The sequence below is a fragment of the Pseudophryne corroboree genome, unplaced genomic scaffold (genome assembly GCF_028390025.1).
Source record: "Pseudophryne corroboree isolate aPseCor3 unplaced genomic scaffold, aPseCor3.hap2 scaffold_129, whole genome shotgun sequence".
Lineage (NCBI taxonomy): Eukaryota > Metazoa > Chordata > Amphibia > Anura > Myobatrachidae > Pseudophryne > Pseudophryne corroboree.
In genome coordinates, this window is record NW_026967915.1 from 352,050 (window position 1) to 370,650 (window position 18,601).

Consider the following 18,601-nt stretch of genomic DNA (forward strand, 5'->3'; position numbering starts at 1 on the left):
TACTGACTTTCTCATTCAAGACTGATAGGTTTTTAATAGTCAATTATTTATTTTTGAGAAAAAGTGAAGCTGTTTACTGTGTTCTTTGCATTACCAAGTCCAGCAAGAAATGTGCTGGTACTATCCAGAGCTGTCAGTATGGATTATCATGCTCTATTGCAAAAAAACTATTTGATGCAACTGCTTTACCAACAGCGTGTTAATCTTGTCAATTGCTGTTTTGTTGGCTGACTGAAGGAAGATATGCAGTGCATTTGAACCAAAGCAGATGTGTGCTGACAACTTAAATTCACAATCATGTTTGTGTTTTTTCTTTCTTTCTTTCTTTCTTTCTTTCTTTCTTTCTTTCTTTCTTTCTTTCTTTCTTTCTTTCTTTCTTCCATTCTTTGTAATATCATATTAAATATTAAGGTAGAAGATTATAATCAATGACTAATGACATAAGAAAAAGGAAAAAAACTGTAAACAAAACTGCTTCAGGTGAGACTTGAATTCACAACCTTGACATTGCTCAACAGATAATGTCTTATAAGTACCACGCGCTGTCCAATTGCACCACTGGAGCACTGTGCAGCATAAAACAGTTATGCTAGATGTGGATTTTATTCAATACAATCAGTACAGTCATAAGAATTTAAAAAGAAAATCATTTTTGGTGATGAATGATGAGCAACAAAGGATCATGCATGCCAGATGGCACTTGAATAAGCTTTTCACAGTGATAGAAAAGTAAACAAAAAACCCACAACAATGTTATAATAAATGTCATTTTTAGCTTCTGTGGTCATGTTTTTGCAATCTAAACACTACAAGACTGTTGTACAGTTGAAGCAAGGATAAAGTATCAACTCTAGTGACGACACAGCTGCTTTAATGAGTTCCACCCCAGATGGGACTTGAACCCACAATCCCTGGCTTAGGAGGCCAGTGCCTTATCCATTAGGCCACTGGGGCTTACTGACTTTCTGAATCAAGACTGATAGGTTTTTAATAGTCAATTATTTATTTTTGAGAAAAAGTGAAGCTGTTTACTGTGTTCTTTGCATTACCAAGTCCAGCAAGAAATGTGCTGGTACTATCCAGAGCTGTTAGTATGGATTATCATGCTCTATTGCAAAAAAACTATTTGATGCAACTGCTTTACCAACAGTGTGTTAATCTTTTCAATTGCTGTTTTGTTGGCTGACTGAAGGAAGATATGCAGTGCATTTGAACCAAAGCAGATGTGTGCTGACAACTTAAATTTACAATCATATTTGTGTTTTTTCTTTCTTTCTTTCTTTCTTTCTTTCTTTCTTTCTTTCTTTCTTTCTTTCTTTCTTCCATCCTTTGTAATATCATATTAAATATTAAGGTAGAAGATTATAATCAATGACTAATGACATAAGAAAAAGGAAAAAAAACTGTAAACAAAACTGCTTCAGGTGAGACTTGAATTCACAACCTTGACATTGCTCAACAGATACTGTCTTATAAGTACCACACGCTGTCCAATTGCACCACTGGAGCACTGTGCAGCATAAAACAGTTATGCTAGATGTGGATTTTATTCAATACAATCAGTACAGTCATAAGAATTTAAAAAGAAAATCATTTTTGGTGATGAATGATGAGCAACAAAGGATCATGCATGCCAGATGGCACTTGAATAAGCTTTTCACAGTGATAGAAAAGTAAACAAAAAAACCACAACAATGTTATAATAAATGTCATTTTTAGCTTCTGTGGTCATGTTTTTGCAATCTAAACACTACAAGACTGTTGTACAGTTGAAGCAAGGATAAAGTATCAACTCTAGTGACGACAAAGCTGCTTTAATGAGTTCCACCCCAGATGGGACTTGAACCCACAATCCCTGGCTTAGGAGGCCAGTGCCTTATCCATTAGGCCACTGGGGCTTACTGACTTTCTCATTCAAGACTGATAGGTTTTTAATAGTCAATTATTTATTTTTGAGAAAAAGTGAAGCTGTTTACTGTGTTCTTTGCATTACCAAGTCCAGCAAGAAATGTGCTGGTACTATCCAGAGCTGTCAGTATGGATTATCATGCTCTATTGCAAAAAAACTATTTGATGCAACTGCTTTACCAACAGTGTGTTAATCTTGTCAATTGCTGTTTTGTTGGCTGACTGAAGGAAGATATGCAGTGCATTTGAACCAAAGCAGATGTGTGCTGACAACTTAAATTCACAATCATGTTTGTGTTTTTTCTTTCTTTCTTTCTTTCTTTCTTTCTTTCTTTCTTTCTTTCTTTCTTTCTTTCTTTCTTTCTTTCTCTCTTTCTTTCTTTCTCCCATCCTTTGTAATATCATATTAAATATTAAGGTAGAAGATTATAATCAATGACTAATGACATAAGAAAAAGGAAAAAAACTGTAAACAAAACTGCTTCAGGTGAGACTTGAATTCACAACCTTGACATTGCTCAACAGATACTGTATTATAAGTACCACACGCTGTCCAATTGCACCACTGGAGCACTGTGCAGCATAAAACAGTTATGCTAGATGTGGATTTTATTCAATACAATCAGTACAGTCATAAGAATTTAAAAAGAAAATCATTTTTGGTGATGAATGATGAGCAACAAAGGATCATGCATGCCAGATGGCACTTGAATAAGCTTTTCACAGTGATTGAAAAGTAAACAAAAAACCCACAACAATGTTATAATAAATGTCATTTTTAGCTTCTGTGGTCATGTTTTTGCAATCTAAACACTACAAGACTGTTGTACAGTTGAAGCAAGGATAAAGTATCAACTCTAGTGACAACACAGCTGGTTTAATGAGTTCCACCCCAGATGGGACTCGAACCCACAATCCCTGGCTTAGGAGGCCAGTGCCTTATCCATTAGGCCACTGGGGCTTACTGACTTTCTGAATCAAGACTGATAGGTTTTTAATAGTCAATTATTTATTTTTGAGAAAAAGTGAAGCTGTTTACTGTGTTCTTTGCATTACCAAGTCCAGCAAGAAATGTGCTGGTACTATCCAGAGCTGTCAGTATGGATTATCATGCTCTATTGCAAAAAAACTATTTGATGCAACTGCTTTACCAACAGTGTGTTAATCTTTTCAATTGCTGTTTTGTTGGCTGACTGAAGGAAGATATGCAGTGCATTTGAACCAAAGCAGATGTGTGCTGACAACTTAAATTTACAATCATATTTGTGTTTTTTCTTTCTTTCTTTCTTTCTTTCTTTCTTTCTTTCTTTCTTTCTTTCTTTCTTTCTTTCTTTCTTTCTTTCTTTCTTTCTTTCTTTCTTTCTTCCATCCTTTGTAATATCATATTAAATATTAAGGTAGAAGATTATAATCAATGACTAATGACATAAGAAAAAGGAAAAAAACTGTAAACAAAACTGCTTCAGGTGAGACTTGAATTCACAACCTTGACATTGCTCAACAGATACTGTCTTATAAGTACCACGCGCTGTCCAATTGCACCACTGGAGCACTGTGCAGCATAAAACAGTTATGCTAGATGTGGATTTGATTCAATACAATCAGTACAGTCATAAGAATTTAAAAAGAAAATCATTTTTGGTGATGAATGATGAGCAACAAAGGATCATGCATGCCAGATGGCACTTGAATAAGCTTTCCACAGTGATAGAAAAGTAAACAAAAAAAACACAACAATGTTATAATAAATGTCATTTTTAGCTTCTGTGGTCATGTTTTTGCAATCTAAACACTACAAGACTGTTGTAGCAAGGACAAAGTATCAGCTCTAGTGACGACACAGCTGCTTTAATGAGTTCCACCCCAGATGGGACTTGAACCCACAATCCCTGGTTTAGGAGGCCAGTGCCATATCCATTAGGCCACTGGGGGTTACTGACTTTCTCAATCAAGACTGATAGGTTTTTAATAGTCAATTATTTATTTTTGACATAAAGTGAAGCTGTTTACTGTGTTCTTTGCATTACCAAGTCCAGCAAGAAATGTGCTGGTACTATCCAGAGCTGTCAGTATGGATTATCATGCTCTATTGCAAAAAAACTATTTGATGCAACTGCTTTACCAACAGTGTGTTAATCTTTTCAATTGCTGTTTTGTTGGCTGACTGAAGGAAGATATGCAGTGCATTTGAACCAAAGCAGATGTGTGCTGACAACTTAAATTTACAATCATATTTGTGTTTTTTCTTTCTTTCTTTCTTTCTTTCTTTCTTTCTTTCTTTCTTTCTTTCTTTCTTTCTTTCTTTCTTTCTTCCATCCTTTGTAATATCATATTAAATATTAAGGTTGAAGATTATAATCAATGACTAATGACATAAGAAAAAGGAAAAAAACTGTAAACAAAACTGCTTCAGGTGAGACTTGAATTCACAACCTTGACATTGCTCAACAGATACTGTCTTATAAGTACCACGCGCTGTCCAATTGCACCACTGGAGCACTTTGCAGCATAAAACAGTTATGCTAGATGTGGATTTTATTCAATACAATCAGTACAGTCATAAGAATTTAAAAAGAAAATCATTTTTGGTGATGAATGATGAGCAACAAAGGATCATGCAGGCCAGATGGCACTTGAATAAGCTTTCCACAGTAATAGAAAAGTAAACAAAAAAACCACAACAATGTTATAATAAATGTCATTTTTAGCTTCTGTGGTCATGTTTTTGCAATCTAAACACTACAAGACTGTTGTACAGTTGAAACAAGGATAAAATATCAACTCTAGTGACGACACAGCTGCTTTAATGAGTTCCACCCCAGATGGGACTTGAACCCACAATCCCTGGCTTAGGAGGCCAGTGCCTTAGCCATTAGGCCACTGGGGCTTACTGACTTTCTCATTTAAGACTGATAGGTTTTTAATAGTCAATTATTTATTTTTGAGAAAAAGTGAAGCTGTTTACTGTGTTCTTTGCATTACCAAGTCCAGCAAGAAATGTGCTGGTACTATCCAGAGCTGTCAGTATGGATTATCATGCTATATTGCAAAAAATCTATTTGATGCAACTGCTTTACCAACAGTGTGTTAATCTTTTCAATTGCTGTTTTGTTGGCTGACTGAAGGAAGATATGCAGTGCATTTGAACCAAAGCAGATGTGTGCTGACAACTTAAATTCACAATCATATTTGCGTTTTTTCTTTCTTTCTTTCTTTCTTTCTTTCTTTCTTTCTTTCTTTCTTTCTTTCTTTCTTCCATTCTTTGTAATATCATATTAAATATTAAGGTAGAAGATTATAATCAATGACTAATGACATAAGAAAAAGGATAAAAACTGTAAACAAAACTGCTTCAGGTGAGACTTGAATTCACAACCTTGACATTGCTCAACAGATAATGTCTTATAAGTACCACGCGCTGTCCAATTGCACCACTGGAGCACTGTGCAGCATAAAACAGTTATGCTAGATGTGGATTTTATTCAATACAATCAGTACAGTCATAAGAATTTAAAAAGAAAATCATTTTTGGTGATGAATGATGAGCAACAAAGGATCATGCAGGCCAGATGGCACTTGAATAAGCTTTCCACAGTAATAGAAAAGTAAACAAAAAAACCACAACAATGTTATAATAAATGTCATTTTTAGCTTCTGTGGTCATGTTTTTGCAATCTAAACACTACAAGACTGTTGTACAGTTGAAACAAGGATAAAATATCAACTCTAGTGACGACACAGCTGCTTTAATGAGTTCCACCCCAGATGGGACTTGAACCCACAATCCCTGGCTTAGGAGGTCAGTGCCTTAGCCATTAGGCCACTGGGGCTTACTGACTTTCTCATTCAAGACTGATAGGTTTTTAATAGTCAATTATTTATTTTTGAGAAAAAGTGAAGCTGTTTACTGTGTTCTTTGCATTACCAAGTCCAGCAAGAAATGTGCTGGTACTATCCAGAGCTGTCAGTATGGATTATCATGCTATATTGCAAAAAATCTATTTGATGCAACTGCTTTACCAACAGTGTGTTAATCTTTTCAATTGCTGTTTTGTTGGCTGACTGAAGGAAGATATGCAGTGCATTTGAACCAAAGCAGATGTGTGCTGACAACTTAAATTCACAATCATATTTGTGTTCTTTCTTTCTTTCTTTCTTTCTTTCTTTCTTTCTTTCTTTCTTTCTTTCTTTCTTTCTTTCTATCTTTCTTTCTTTCTTTCTTTCTTTCTTTCTTTCTTTCTTTCTTTCTTTCTTTTTTTTCTTTCTCTCTTTCTTTCTTTCTTTCTTTCTTTCTTTCTTTCTTTCTTTCTTTCTTTCTTTCTTCCATCCTTTGTAATATCATATTAAATATTAAGGTAGAAGATTATAATCAATGACTAATGACATAAGAAAAAGGAAAAAAACTGTAAACAAAACTGCTTCAGGTGAGACTTGAATTCACAACCTTGACATTGCTCAACAGATACTGTCTTATAAGTACCACGCGCTGTCCAATTGCACCACTGGAGCACTGTGCAGCATAACACAGTTATGCTAGATGTGGATTTGATTCAATACAATCAGTACAGTCATAAGAATTTAAAAAGAAAATCATTTTTGGTGATGAATGATGAGCAACAAAGGATCATGCATGCCAGATGGCACTTGAATAAGCTTTCCACAGTGATAGAAAAGTAAACAAAAAACCCACAACATTGTTATAATAAATGTCATTTTTAGCTTCTGTGGTCATGTTTTTGCAATCTAAACACTACAAGACTGTTGTACAGTTGAAGCAAGGATAAAATATCAACTCTAGTGACGACACAGCTGCTTTAATGAGTTCCACACCAGATGGGACTTGAACCCACAATCCTTGGCTTAGGAGGCCAGTGCCTTATCCATTAGGCCACTGGGGCTTACTGACTTTCTCATTCAATACTGATAGGTTTTTAATAGTCAATTATTTATTTTTGAGAAAAAGTGAAGCTGTTTACTGTGTTCTTTGCATTACCAAGTCCAGCAAGAAATGTGCTGGTACTATCCAGAGCTGTCAGTATGGATTATCATGCTATATTGCAAAAAATCTATTTGATGCAACTGCTTTACCAACAGTGTGTTAATCTTTTCAATTGCTGTTTTGTTGGCTCACTGAAGGAAGATATGCAGTGCATTTGAACCAAAGCAGATGTGTGCTGACAACTTAAATTCACAATCATATTTGTGTTTTTTCTTTCTTTTTTCTTTCTTTCTTTCTTTCTTTCTTTCTTTCTTTCTTTCTTTCTTTCTTTCTTTCATCCTTTGAAATATCATATTAAATATTAAGGTAGAAGATTATAATCAATGACTAATGACATAAGAAAAAGGAAAAAAAACTGTAAACAAAACTGCTTCAGGTGAGACTTGAATTCACAACCTTGACATTGCTCAACAGATACTGTCTTATAAGTACCACGCGCTGTCCAATTGCACCACTGGAGCACTGTGCAGCATAAAACAGTTATGCTAGATGTGGATTTTATTCAATACAATCAGTACAGTCATAAGAATTTAAAAAGAAAATCATTTTTGGTGATGAATGATGAGCAACAAAGGATCATGCATGCCAGATGGCACTTGAATAAGCTTTTCACAGTGATAGAAAAGTAAACAAAAAACCCACAACAATGTTAAAATAAATGTCATTTTTAGCTTCTGTGGTAATGTTTTTGCAATCTAAACACTACAAGACTGTTGTACAGTTGAAGCAAGGATAAAGTATCAACTCTAGTGACGACACAGCTGCTTTAATGAGTTCCACCCCAGATGGGACTTGAACCCACAATCCCTGGCTTAGGAGGCCAGTGCTTTATCCATTAGGCCACTGGGGCTTACTGACTTTCTCATTCAAGACTGATATGTTTTTAATAGTCAATTATTTATTTTTGAGAAAAAGTGAAGCTGTTTACTGTGTTCTTTGCATTACCAAGTCCAGCAAGAAATGTGCTGGTACTATCCAGAGCTGTCAGTATGGATTATCATGCTCTATTGCAAAAAAACTATTTGATGCAACTGCTTTACCAACAGTGTGTTAATCTTGTCAATTGCTGTTTTGTTGGCTGACTGAAGGAAGATATGCAGTGCATTTGAACCAAAGCAGATGTGTGCTGACAACTTAAATTCACAATCATGTTTGTGTTTTTTCTTTCTTTCTTTCTTTCTTTCTTTCTTTCTTTCTTTCTTTCTTTCTTTCTTTCTTTCTTTCTTTCTTTCTTTCTTTCTTTCTTTCTTTCTTTCTCTCTTTCTTTCTTTCTCCCATCCTTTGTAATATCATATTAAATATTAAGGTAGAAGATTATAATCAATGACTAATGACATAAGAAAAAGGAAAAAAACTGTAAACAAAACTGCTTCAGGTGAGACTTGAATTCACAACCTTGACATTGCTCAACAGATACTGTATTATAAGTACCACACGCTGTCCAATTGCACCACTGGAGCACTGTGCAGCATAAAACAGTTATGCTAGATGTGGATTTTATTCAATACAATCAGTACAGTCATAAGAATTTAAAAAGAAAATCATTTTTGGTGATGAATGATGAGCAACAAAGGATCATGCATGCCAGATGGCACTTGAATAAGCTTTTCACAGTGATTGAAAAGTAAACAAAAAACCCACAACAATGTTATAATAAATGTCATTTTTAGCTTCTGTGGTCATGTTTTTGCAATCTAAACACTACAAGACTGTTGTCCAGTTGAAGCAAGGATAAAGTATCAACTCTAGTGACGACACAGCTGCTTTAATGAGTTCCACCCCAGATGGGACTTGAACCCACAATCCCTGGCTTAGGAGGCCAGTGCCTTATCCATTAGGCCACTGGGGCTTACTGACTTTCTGAATCAAGACTGATAGGTTTTTAATAGTCAATTATTTATTTTTGAGAAAAAGTGAAGCTGTTTACTGTGTTCTTTGCATTACCAAGTCCAGCAAGAAATGTGCTGGTACTATCCAGAGCTGTTAGTATGGATTATCATGCTCTATTGCAAAAAAACTATTTGATGCAACTGCTTTACCAACAGTGTGTTAATCTTTTCAATTGCTGTTTTGTTGGCTGACTGAAGGAAGATATGCAGTGCATTTGAACCAAAGCAGATGTGTGCTGACAACTTAAATTTACAATCATATTTGTGTTTTTTCTTTCTTTCTTTCTTTCTTTCTTTCTTTCTTTCTTTCTTTCTTTCTTTCTTTCTTTCTTTCTTCCATCCTTTGTAATATCATATTAAATATTAAGGTAGAAGATTATAATCAATGACTAATGACATAAGAAAAAGGAAAAAAACTGTAAACAAAACTGCTTCAGGTGAGACTTGAATTCACAACCTTGACATTGCTCAACAGATACTGTCTTATAAGTACCACGCGCTGTCCAATTGCACCACTGGAGCACTGTGCAGCATAAAACAGTTATGCTAGATGTGGATTTGATTCAATACAATCAGTACAGTCATAAGAATTTAAAAAGAAAATCATTTTTGGTGATGAATGATGAGCAACAAAGGATCATGCATGCCAGATGGCACTTGAATAAGCTTTCCACAGTGATAGAAAAGTAAACAAAAAAACCACAACAATGTTATAATAAATGTCATTTTTAGCTTCTGTGGTCATGTTTTTGCAATCTAAACACTACAAGACTGTTGTACAGTTGAAACAAGGATAAAATATCAACTCTAGTGACGACACAGCTGCTTTAATGAGTTCCACCCCAGATGGGACTTGAACCCACAATCCCTGGCGTAGGAGGCCAGTGCCTTAGCCATTAGGCCACTGGGGCTTACTGACTTTCTCATTCAAGACTGATAGGTTTTTAATAGTCAATTATTTATTTTTGAGAAAAAGTGAAGCTGTTTACTGTGTTCTTTGCATTACCAAGTCCAGCAAGAAATGTGCTGGTACTATCCAGAGCTGTCAGTATGGATTATCATGCTATATTGCAAAAAATCTATTTGATGCAACTGCTTTACCAACAGTGTGTTAATCTTTTCAATTGCTGTTTTGTTGGCTGACTGAAGGAAGATATGCAGTGCATTTGAACCAAAGCAGATGTGTGCTGACAACTTAAATTCACAATCATATTTGTGTTCTTTCTTACTTTCTTTCTTTCTTTCTTTCTTTCTTTCTTTCTTTCTTTCTTTCTTTCTTTCTTTCTTTTTTTTCTTTCTCTCTTTCTTTCTTTCTTTCTTTCTTTCTTTCTTTCTTTCTTTCTTCCATCCTTTGTAATATCATATTAAATATTAAGGTAGAAGATTATAATCAATGACTAATGACATAAGAAAAAGGAAAAAACTGTAAACAAAACTGCTTCAGGTGAGACTTGAATTCACAACCTTGACATTGCTCAACAGATACTGTCTTATAAGTACCACGCGCTGTCCAATTGCACCACTGGAGCACTGTGCAGCATAACACAGTTATGCTAGATGTGGATTTGATTCAATACAATCAGTACAGTCATAAGAATTTAAAAAGAAAATCATTTTTGGTGATGAATGATGAGCAACAAAGGATCATGCATGCCAGATGGCACTTGAATAAGCTTTCCACAGTGATAGAAAAGTAAACAAAAAACCCACAACATTGTTATAATAAATGTCATTTTTAGCTTCTGTGGTCATGTTTTTGCAATCTAAACACTACAAGACTGTTGTACAGTTTAAGCAAGGATAAAATATCAACTCTAGTGACGACACAGCTGCTTTAATGAGTTCCACACCAGATGGGACTTGAACCCACAATCCCTGGCTTAGGAGGCCAGTGCCTTATCCATTAGGCCACTGGGGCTTACTGACTTTCTCATTCAAGACTGATAGGTTTTTAATAGTCAATTATTTATTTTTGAGAAAAAGTGAAGCTGTTTACTGTGTTCTTTGCATTACCAAGTCCAGCAAGAAATGTGCTGGTACTATCCAGAGCTGTCAGTATGGATTATCATGCTATATTGCAAAAAATCTATTTGATGCAACTGCTTTACCAACAGTGTGTTAATCTTTTCAATTGCTGTTTTGTTGGCTCACTGAAGGAAGATATGCAGTGCATTTGAACCAAAGCAGATGTGTGCTGACAACTTAAATTCACAATCATATTTGTGTTTTTTCTTTCTTTCTTTCTTTCTTTCTTTCTTTCTTTCTTTCTTTCTTTCTTTCTTTCTTTCTTTCTTTCTTTCTTTCTTTCTTTCTTTCATCCTTTGTAATATCATATTAAATATTAAGGTAGAAGATTATAATCAATGACTAATGACATAAGAAAAAGGAAAAAAAACTGTAAACAAAACTGCTTCAGGTGAGACTTGAATTCACAACCTTGACATTGCTCAACAGATACTGTCTTATAAGTACCACGCGCTGTCCAATTGCACCACTGGAGCACTGTGCAGCATAAAACAGTTATGCTAGATGTGGATTTTATTCAATACAATCAGTACAGTCATAAGAATTTAAAAAGAAAATCATTTTTGGTGATGAATGATGAGCAACAAAGGATCATGCATGCCAGATGGCACTTGAATAAGCTTTTCACAGTGATAGAAAAGTAAACAAAAAACCCACAACAATGTTAAAATAAATGTCATTTTTAGCTTCTGTGGTAATGTTTTTGCAATCTAAACACTACAAAACTGTTGTACAGTTGAAGCAAGGATAAAGTATCAACTCTAGTGACAACACAGCTGCTTTAATGAGTTCCACCCCAGATGGGACTTGAACCCACAATCCCTGGCTTAGGAGGCCAGTGCTTTATCCATTAGGCCACTGGGGCTTACTGACTTTCTCATTCAAGACTGATATGTTTTTAATAGTCAATTATTTATTTTTGAGAAAAAGTGAAGCTGTTTACTGTGTTCTTTGCATTACCAAGTCCAGCAAGAAATGTGCTGGTACTATCCAGAGCTGTCAGTATGGATTATCATGCTCTATTGCAAAAAAACTATTTGATGCAACTGCTTTACCAACAGTGTGTTAATCTTGTCAATTGCTGTTTTGTTGGCTGACTGAAGGAAGATATGCAGTGCATTTGAACCAAAGCAGATGTGTGCTGACAACTTAAATTCACAATCATGTTTGTGTTTTTTCTTTCTTTCTTTCTTTCTTTCTTTCTTTCTTTCTTTCTTTCTTTCTTTCTTTCTTTCTTTCTTTCTTTCTCTCTTTCTCTCTTTCTTTCTTTCTCCCATCCTTTGTAATATCATATTAAATATTAAGGTAGAAGATTATAATCAATGACTAATGACATAAGAAAAAGGAAAAAAACTGTAAACAAAACTGCTTCAGGTGAGACTTGAATTCACAACCTTGACATTGCTCAACAGATACTGTATTATAAGTACCACACGCTGTCCAATTGCACCACTGGAGCACTGTGCAGCATAAAACAGTTATGCTAGATGTGGATTTTATTCAATACAATCAGTACAGTCATAAGAATTTAAAAAGAAAATCATTTTTGGTGATGAATGATGAGCAACAAAGGATCATGCATGCCAGATGGCACTTGAATAAGCTTTTCACAGTGATTGAAAAGTAAACAAAAAACCCACAACAATGTTATAATAAATGTCATTTTTAGCTTCTGTGGTCATGTTTTTGCAATCTAAACACTACAAGACTGTTGTACAGTTGAAGCAAGGATAAAGTATCAACTCTAGTGACGACACAGCTGCTTTAATGAGTTCCACCCCAGATGGGACTTGAACCCACAATCCCTGGCTTAGGAGGCCAGTGCCTTATCCATTAGGCCACTGGGGCTTACTGACTTTCTGAATCAAGACTGATAGGTTTTTAATAGTCAATTATTTATTTTTGAGAAAAAGTGAAGCTGTTTACTGTGTTCTTTGCATTACCAAGTCCAGCAAGAAATGTGCTGGTACTATCCAGAGCTGTTAGTATGGATTATCATGCTCTATTGCAAAAAATCTATTTGATGCAACTGCTTTACCAACAGTGTGTTAATCTTTTCAATTGCTGTTTTGTTGGCTGACTGAAGGAAGATATGCAGTGCATTTGAACCAAAGCAGATGTGTGCTGACAACTTAAATTTACAATCATATTTGTGTTTTTTCTTTCTTTCTGTCTTTCTTTCTTTCTTTCTTTCTTTCTTTCTTTCTTTCTTCCATCCTTTGTAATATCATATTAAATATTAAGGTAGAAGATTATAATCAATGACTAATGACATAAGAAAAAGGAAAAAAACTGTAAACAAAACTGCTTCAGGTGAGACTTGAATTCACAACCTTGACATTGCTCAACAGATACTGTCTTATAAGTACCACGCGCTGTCCAATTGCACCACTGGAGCACTGTGCAGCATAAAACAGTTATGCTAGATGTGGATTTGATTCAATACAATCAGTACAGTCATAAGAATTTAAAAAGAAAATCATTTTTGGTGATGAATGATGAGCAACAAAGGATCATGCATGCCAGATGGCACTTGAATAAGCTTTCCACAGTGATAGAAAAGTAAACAAAAAAACCACAACAATGTTATAATAAATGTCATTTTTAGCTTCTGTGGTCATGTTTTTGCAATCTAAACACTACAAGACTGTTGTACAGTTGAAACAAGGATAAAATATCAACTCTAGTGACGACACAGCTGCTTTAATGAGTTCCACCCCAGATGGGACTTGAACCCACAATCCCTGGCGTAGGAGGCCAGTGCCTTAGCCATTAGGCCACTGGGGCTTACTGACTTTCTCATTCAAGACTGATAGGTTTTTAATAGTCAATTATTTATTTTTGAGAAAAAGTGAAGCTGTTTACTGTGTTCTTTGCATTACCAAGTCCAGCAAGAAATGTGCTGGTACTATCCAGAGCTGTCAGTATGGATTATCATGCTATATTGCAAAAAATCTATTTGATGCAACTGCTTTACCAACAGTGTGTTAATCTTTTCAATTGCTGTTTTGTTGGCTCACTGAAGGAAGATATGCTGTGCATTTGAACCAAAGCAGATGTGTGCTGACAACTTAAATTCACAATCATATTTGTGTTTTTTCTTTCTTTCTTTCTTTCTTTCTTTCTTTCTTTCTTTCTTTCTTTCTTTCTTTCTTTCTTTCTTTCTTCCATCCTTTGTAATATCATATTAAATATTAAGGTAGAAGATTATAATCAATGACTAATGACATAAGAAAAAGGAAAAAAACTGTAAACAAAACTGCTTCAGGTGAGACTTGAATTCACAACCTTGACATTGCTCAACAGATACTGTCTTATAAGTACCACGCGCTGTCCAATTGCACCACTGGAGCACTGTGCAGCATAAAACAGTTATGCTAGATGTGGATTTTATTCAATACAATCAGTACAGTCATAAGAATTTAAAAAGAAAATCATTTTTGGTGATGAAGGATGAGCAACAAAGGATCATGCATGCCAGATGGCACTTGAATTAGCTTTTCACAGTGATAGAAAAGTAAACAAAAAACCCACAACAATGTTATAATAAATGTCATTTTTAGCTTCTGTGGTCATGTTTTAGCAATCTAAACTCTACAAGACTGTTGTACAGTTGAAGCAAGGATAAAGTATCAACTCTAGTGACGACACAGCTGCTTTAATGAGTTCCACCCCAGATGGTACTTGAACCCACAATCCCTGGCTTAGGAGGCCAGTGCCTTATCCATTAAGCCACTGGGGCTTACTGATTTTCTCATTCAAGACTGATATGTTTTTAATAGTCAATTATTTATTTTTGAGAAAAAGTGAAGCTGTTTACTGTGTTCTTTGCATTACCAAGTCCAGCAAGAAATGTGCTGGTACTATCCAGAGCTGTCAGTATGGATTATCATGCTATATTGCAAAAAATCTATTTGATGCAACTGCTTTACCAACAGTGTGTTAATCTTTTCAATTGCTGTTTTGTTGGCTGACTGAAGGAAGATATGCAGTGCATTTGAACCAAAGCAGATGTGTGCTGACAACTTAAATTTACAATCATATTTGTGTTTTTTCTTTCTTTCTTTCTTTCTTTCTTTCTTTCTTTCTTTCTTTCTTTCTTTCTTTCTTTCTTTCTTTCTTTCTTTCTTTCTTTCTTTCTTTCTTCCATCCTTTGTAATATCATATTAAATATTAAGGTAGAAGATTATAATCAATGACTAATGACATAAGAAAAAGGAAAAAAACTGTAAACAAAACTGCTTCAGGTGAGACTTGAATTCACAACCTTGACATTGCTCAACAGATACTGTCTTATAAGTACCACGCGCTGTCCAATTGCACCACTGGAGCACTGTGCAGCATAAAACAGTTATGCTAGATGTGGATTTTATTCAATACAATCAGTACAGTCATAAGAATTTAAAAAGAAAATCATTTTTGGTGATGAAGGATGAGCAACAAAGGATCATGCATGCCAGATGGCACTTGAATTAGCTTTTCACAGTGACAGAAAAGTAAACAAAAAACCCACAACAATGTTATAATAAAAGTCATTTTTAGCTTCTGTGGTCATGTTTTAGCAATCTAAACTCTACAAGACTGTTGTACAGTTGAAGCAAGGATAAAGTATCAACTCTAGTGACGACACAGCTGCTTTAATGAGTTCCACCCCAGATGGTACTTGAACCCACAATCCCTGGCTTAGGAGGCCAGTGCCTTATCCATTAGGCCACTGGGGCTTACTGACTTTCTCATTCAAGACTGATATGTTTTTAATAGTCAATTATTTATTTTTGAGAAAAAGTGAAGCTGTTTACTGTGTTCTTTGCATTACCAAGTCCAGCAAGAAATGTGCTGGTACTATCCAGAGCTGTCAGTATGGATTATCATGCTCTATTGCAAAAAAACTATTTGATGCAACTGCTTTACCAACAGTGTGTTAATCTTTTCAATTGCTGTTTTGTTGGCTGACTGAAGGAAGATATGCAGTGCATTTGAACCAAAGCAGATGTGTGCTGACAACTTAAATTTACAATCATATTTGTGTTTTTTCTTTCTTTCTTTCTTTCTTTCTTTCTTTCTTTCTTTCTTTCTTTCTTTCTTTCTTTCTTTCTTTCTTTCTTTCTTTCTTTCTTCCATCCTTTGTAATATCATATTAAATATTAAGGTAGAAGATTATAATCAATGACTAATGACATAAGAAAAAGGAAAAAAACTGTAAACAAAACTGCTTCAGGTGAGACTTGAATTCACAACCTTGACATTGCTCAACAGATACTGTCTTATAAGTACCACGCGCTGTCCAATTGCACCACTGGAGCACTGTGCAGCATAACACAGTTATGCTAGATGTGGATTTGATTCAATACAATCAGTACAGTCATAAGAATTTAAAAAGAAAATCATTTTTGGTGATGAATGATGAGCAACAAAGGATCATGCATGCCAGATGGCACTTGAATAAGCTTTCCACAGTGATAGAAAAGTAAACAAAAAAACCACAACAATGTTATAATAAATGTCATTTTTAGCTTCTGTGGTCATGTTTTTGCAATCTAAACACTACAAGACTGTTGTACAGTTGAAGCAAGGATAAAATATCAACTCTAGTGACGACACAGCTGCTTTAATGAGTTCCACACCAGATGGGACTTGAACCCACAATCCCTGGCTTAGGAGGCCAGTGCCTTATCCATTAGGCCACTGGGGCTTACTGACTTTCTCATTCAAGACTGATATGTTTTTAATAGTCAATTATTTATTTTTGAGAAAAAGTGAAGCTGTTTACTGTGTTCTTTGCATTACCAAGTCCAGCAAGAAATGTGCTGGTACTATCCAGAGCTGTCAGTATGGATTATCATGCTCTATTGCAAAAAAACTATTTGATGCAACTGCTTTACCAACAGTGTGTTAATCTTGTCAATTGCTGTTTTGTTGGCTGACTGAAGGAAGATATGCAGTGCATTTGAACCAAAGCAGATGTGTGCTGACAACTTAAATTCACAATCATGTTTGTGTTTTTTCTTTCTTTCTTTCTTTCTTTCTTTCTTTCTTTCTTTCTTTCTTTCTTTCTTTCTTTCTTTCTTTCTTTCTTTCTTTCTTTCTTCCATCCTTTGTAATATCATATTAAATATTAAGGTAGAAGATTATAATCAATGACTAATGACATAAGAAAAAGGAAAAAAACTGTAAACAAAACTGCTTCAGGTGAGACTTGAATTCACAACCTTGACATTGCTCAACAGATACTGTCTTATAAGTACCACGCGCTGTCCAATTGCACCACTGGAGCACTGTGCAGCATAAAACAGTTATGCTAGATGTGGATTTGATTCAATACAATCAGTACAGTCATAAGAATTTAAAAAGAAAATCATTTTTGGTGATGAATGATGAGCAACAAAGGATCATGCATGCCAGATGGCACTGGAATAAGCTTTCCACAGTGATAGAAAAGTAAACAAAAAAACCACAACAATGTTATAATAAATGTCATTTTTAGCTTCTGTGGTCATGTTTTTGCAATCTAAACACTACAAGACTGTTGTACAGTTGAAACAAGGATAAAATATCAACTCTAGTGACGACACAACTGCTTTAATGAGTTCCACCCCAGATGGGACTTGAACCCACAATCCCTGGCGTAGGAGGCCAGTGCCTTAGCCATTAGGCCACTGGGGCTTACTGACTTTCTCATTCAAGACTGATAGGTTTTTAATAGTCAATTATTTATTTTTGAGAAAAAGTGAAGCTGTTTACTGTGTTCTTTGCATTACCAAGTCCAGCAAGAAATGTGCTGGTACTATCCAGAGCTGTCAGTATGGATTATCATGCTATATTGCAAAAAATCTATTTGATGCAACTGCTTTACCAACAGTGTGTTAATCTTTTCAATTGCTGTTTTGTTGGCTCACTGAAGGAAGATATGCTGTGCATTTGAACCAAAGCAGATGTGTGCTGACAACTTAAATTCACAATCATATTTGTGTTTTTTCTTTCTTTCTTTCTTTCTTTCTTTCTTTCTTTCTTTCTTTCTTTCTTTCTTTCTTTCTTTCTTTCTTTCTTTCTTTCTTTCTTCCATCCTTTGTAATATCATATTAAATATTAAGGTAGAAGATTATAATCAATGACTAATGACATAAGAAAAAGGAAAAAAACTGTTAACAAAACTGCTTCAGGTGAGACTTGAATTCACAACCTTGACATTGCTCAACAGATACTGTCTTATAAGTACCACGCGCTGTCCAATTGCACCACTGGAGCACTGTGCAGCATAAAACAGTTATGCTAGATGTGGATTTTATTCAATACAATCAGTACAGTCATAAGAATTTAAAAAGAAAATCATTTTTGGTGATGAAGGATGAGCAACAAAGGATCATGCATGCCAGATGGCACTTGAATAAGCTTTTCACAGTGATTGAAAAGTAAACAAAAAACCCACAACAATGTTATAATAAATGTCATTTTTAGCTTCTGTGGTCATGTTTTTGCAATCTAAACACTACAAGACTGTTGTACAGTTGAAGCAAGGATAAAGTATCAACTCTAGTGACGACACAGCTGCTTTAATGAGTTCCACCCCAGATGGGACTTGAACCCACAATCCCTGGCTTAGGAGGCCAGTGCCTTATCCATTAGGCCACTGGGGCTTACTGACTTTCTGAATCAAGACTGATAGGTTTTTAATAGTCAATTATTTATTTTTGAGAAAAAGTGAAGCTGTTTACTGTGTTCTTTGCATTACCAAGTCCAGCAAGAAATGTGCTGGTACTATCCAGAGCTGTTAGTATGGATT

At 35.1% G+C, this 18,601-nt stretch overlaps 16 non-coding genes across 16 annotated transcripts; all 16 read right to left on the reverse strand.

The window, feature by feature from the left end:
• Positions 1 to 881: 881 nt before the first annotated feature.
• TRNAR-CCU (transfer RNA arginine (anticodon CCU)) lies at positions 882 to 954 on the reverse strand. Its single transcript has one exon. It is a non-coding gene; the product is annotated as a tRNA-Arg (tRNA).
• Positions 955 to 1,825: 871 nt separating this feature from the next.
• TRNAR-CCU (transfer RNA arginine (anticodon CCU)) lies at positions 1,826 to 1,898 on the reverse strand. The gene has a single exon. It is a non-coding gene; the product is annotated as a tRNA-Arg (tRNA).
• An 898-nt stretch (positions 1,899 to 2,796) lies between these two features.
• TRNAR-CCU (transfer RNA arginine (anticodon CCU)) lies at positions 2,797 to 2,869 on the reverse strand. The gene has a single exon. It is a non-coding gene; the product is annotated as a tRNA-Arg (tRNA).
• Positions 2,870 to 4,722: 1,853 nt separating this feature from the next.
• On the reverse strand, positions 4,723 to 4,795 carry TRNAR-CCU (transfer RNA arginine (anticodon CCU)). Its single transcript has one exon. It is a non-coding gene; the product is annotated as a tRNA-Arg (tRNA).
• An 870-nt stretch (positions 4,796 to 5,665) lies between these two features.
• On the reverse strand, positions 5,666 to 5,738 carry TRNAR-CCU (transfer RNA arginine (anticodon CCU)). The gene has a single exon. It is a non-coding gene; the product is annotated as a tRNA-Arg (tRNA).
• Positions 5,739 to 7,684: 1,946 nt separating this feature from the next.
• Positions 7,685 to 7,757, reverse strand: TRNAR-CCU (transfer RNA arginine (anticodon CCU)). The gene has a single exon. It is a non-coding gene; the product is annotated as a tRNA-Arg (tRNA).
• Positions 7,758 to 8,683: 926 nt separating this feature from the next.
• Positions 8,684 to 8,756, reverse strand: TRNAR-CCU (transfer RNA arginine (anticodon CCU)). Its single transcript has one exon. It is a non-coding gene; the product is annotated as a tRNA-Arg (tRNA).
• An 878-nt stretch (positions 8,757 to 9,634) lies between these two features.
• On the reverse strand, positions 9,635 to 9,707 carry TRNAR-CCU (transfer RNA arginine (anticodon CCU)). Its single transcript has one exon. It is a non-coding gene; the product is annotated as a tRNA-Arg (tRNA).
• Positions 9,708 to 10,641: 934 nt separating this feature from the next.
• TRNAR-CCU (transfer RNA arginine (anticodon CCU)) lies at positions 10,642 to 10,714 on the reverse strand. Its single transcript has one exon. It is a non-coding gene; the product is annotated as a tRNA-Arg (tRNA).
• An 899-nt stretch (positions 10,715 to 11,613) lies between these two features.
• On the reverse strand, positions 11,614 to 11,686 carry TRNAR-CCU (transfer RNA arginine (anticodon CCU)). Its single transcript has one exon. It is a non-coding gene; the product is annotated as a tRNA-Arg (tRNA).
• Positions 11,687 to 12,596: 910 nt separating this feature from the next.
• Positions 12,597 to 12,669, reverse strand: TRNAR-CCU (transfer RNA arginine (anticodon CCU)). The gene has a single exon. It is a non-coding gene; the product is annotated as a tRNA-Arg (tRNA).
• An 866-nt stretch (positions 12,670 to 13,535) lies between these two features.
• TRNAR-CCU (transfer RNA arginine (anticodon CCU)) lies at positions 13,536 to 13,608 on the reverse strand. The gene has a single exon. It is a non-coding gene; the product is annotated as a tRNA-Arg (tRNA).
• Positions 13,609 to 15,469: 1,861 nt separating this feature from the next.
• TRNAR-CCU (transfer RNA arginine (anticodon CCU)) lies at positions 15,470 to 15,542 on the reverse strand. The gene has a single exon. It is a non-coding gene; the product is annotated as a tRNA-Arg (tRNA).
• Positions 15,543 to 16,440: 898 nt separating this feature from the next.
• On the reverse strand, positions 16,441 to 16,513 carry TRNAR-CCU (transfer RNA arginine (anticodon CCU)). The gene has a single exon. It is a non-coding gene; the product is annotated as a tRNA-Arg (tRNA).
• Positions 16,514 to 17,411: 898 nt separating this feature from the next.
• TRNAR-CCU (transfer RNA arginine (anticodon CCU)) lies at positions 17,412 to 17,484 on the reverse strand. The gene has a single exon. It is a non-coding gene; the product is annotated as a tRNA-Arg (tRNA).
• An 898-nt stretch (positions 17,485 to 18,382) lies between these two features.
• On the reverse strand, positions 18,383 to 18,455 carry TRNAR-CCU (transfer RNA arginine (anticodon CCU)). The gene has a single exon. It is a non-coding gene; the product is annotated as a tRNA-Arg (tRNA).
• Positions 18,456 to 18,601: the final 146 nt, after the last annotated feature.